Raw genomic sequence first — 2,168 nt, 5'->3', positions numbered from 1 at the left:
CGTGTGTCCGTGTGTGCATGCCCTCAAGCGTGTGTATGGAGGGTAAAGGTCAACCCACCTTAGGTATATCTTCTTCTCAATTGATCTCTTTCTTGGTGATGGAGACAGGATTTCTCACTGAAGCTGGAGCTCACCTGATTGGCTAGAAGAGCTGAGCAGGACGTGGCTGTCTCATTTCCCAGTACTGGGATTACGGGTCCCTGCTACCATATCTGGCTTCTTACCTGGGACCTGGGGCTCTGACATTGGTCCTCATGCCTGGACATCAAGCACTTTCCCCACAGGTCCTCCCCAGATCCCCAACCCTGTGAGTACATCTTTAAAAATCATCGTTAATGGATCATTCATTTCAAATCAAAATTATGTCCATTTTGTCAGGCCTACATCTGTCATCCTCACACTTAGGAGGCTAAGTCAAGAAGATCCTGAGGCCAGAGCCAGCCTGATCTACAGTGGAAGACTCAATCAGAAAAAAAAGTAAAGGATAAAATGTGTGTGTGTGTGTGTGTGTGTGTGTGTGTGTAGACATCTGTGTCTCTGGTGACGATTCCTAAGAACACTAAAATTCAAAGTCTAGCTCCTGTAATTTCCATACATGTACTCATGCATACACACACACACACATTCTCATATACACACTCAAATACACAATATATTCATGCACATTCACAGATAAACACAAACATATACTCATACACACATTCACACACACACACACATCCCACAGAGTTCCTTGAGATACTCTCTGGGTAGATTTGCACTCAGGACAGCATTCTGACACCACAACCCATTGATAAATTCTCGCAGAGGAGATAGCACGATGACGCAAGCCTACCTCTTAGAGGATGATTTGCACCCGGAAGCTTCTAGTTATCTGCAGGCAGTGCCCCTGCTCCTACAATTTTCCTGTTCTCACAGGGAAAAAATGCAAACTGTTAAAATCTTTCTCGTGTGTTGGAAAATAAGAGTTACAGCAGAAACCTTTGGTTGGTTGAAGAGATGAATGTGTCCTATGATGCTGTCCTTCAGATATAAGAATGAAAACCACATATGTGCGTGTGAAAGGGAGACAGAGCACAATCGCGTCCACGTGACAATAACTGGTAAACAGAAAGTATTTAGCATAATTATCTTCCAACTGTTCAGTAGATTTAAATAAAAAGCTTGGGAAAGCAGTTCTCTTTCTGTTTCCCTTCCTGCGCTCTCCCCATTTCCCATATTCATCTCCATTTCTCCACCTCCCAGATGGCCGTGACCAGTACTTGCCAGCCATCCCGGACCACCTGTCACCCCCTCCCCGGGTGTCACCCTTGTCATGTTTTCCTCACAAGCAATAGAAGCAACGAAGGAGTCCCTAGACCCAGCTCCTCCCAAAATGATGCTTTCCTACTCTCGTTCTTTGTCCGAAATCCCAGCACCAGGTAAGATTTTCTACCTTGCAATGAGACCATCAGTATTTCCAAGAAGCATTTCTATAAGAAAGCACAGCAGCATGCAGGAACAGGGGCAACCGAGGAAGTAATCCTGTGGATGGTTCCAGATGGTCCAGACTAGCTCATGCACCTTGTTTACCACTCCACCCCTCATTACTAGAAGCTCTGCTCTTCCTCTGCTTTGTGATGATTTCCCCAAGTGAAACACCCTGCACTGGAGGGAGGAGGAGGAGCAGCATAGTGCTCTGGAAGTTAAGGAAACTCATAAGATACAGGAAACTCCAAAGGCTGAGCATCCACAGCCCGTCGCCAGGCTGTGCAAGCAGTAGCAACTGCGAGATGAGATGCTACCCAGTGAAGCCATTTGCTATGTGACAGTATTCAAGGGGTACAGCTTATCACCAAGGAACAAGATATACAAGAGCACAGGTAAAGCCATGAGACACACAGCAATCCACAGATTAATAGAAATGGGTTAATTTAAAAGTAAGAGCTAGTTAATAATAAGCCTGAGTTTTCAGCCAAGTATTTTGTAATTAATATAAAGCCTCTCTGTGGTTGTTTGGGTCCAGGTGGTCAGGACAAAAGAAAATCAGAAGCAGCACCTCGGTGTGCAGTACATGCATATCCACAAATACCGCAGTGTGTATACGGAGGTCAAAGGTTAACTTATTGGAAATGGTTTCTCTCCTTCAACTGTGTGGATTCCAGGGATTGAACTCAGGTCATCAACCT

General features: G+C 45.1%; 1 long non-coding RNA gene across 1 annotated transcript in view; it reads left to right on the top strand.

The window, feature by feature from the left end:
• LOC142853012 (uncharacterized) overlaps positions 1-1,411 on the top strand; it is a 2,753-nt gene extending 1,342 nt beyond the window's left edge. Inside the window, exons 2-3 of the long non-coding RNA XR_012911056.1 lie at positions 109-307; positions 1,246-1,411. This is a non-coding gene — a long non-coding RNA (uncharacterized LOC142853012). The remainder of the gene's footprint in view (positions 1-108; positions 308-1,245) is intronic.
• Positions 1,412-2,168: the final 757 nt, after the last annotated feature.

This window comes from Microtus pennsylvanicus, chromosome 6, assembly GCF_037038515.1.
Source record: "Microtus pennsylvanicus isolate mMicPen1 chromosome 6, mMicPen1.hap1, whole genome shotgun sequence".
Classification (NCBI taxonomy): domain Eukaryota; kingdom Metazoa; phylum Chordata; class Mammalia; order Rodentia; family Cricetidae; genus Microtus; species Microtus pennsylvanicus.
The sequence above is the reverse complement of the archived record's forward strand: the minus strand, read 5'-3'. Positions and strand labels throughout refer to the sequence as shown.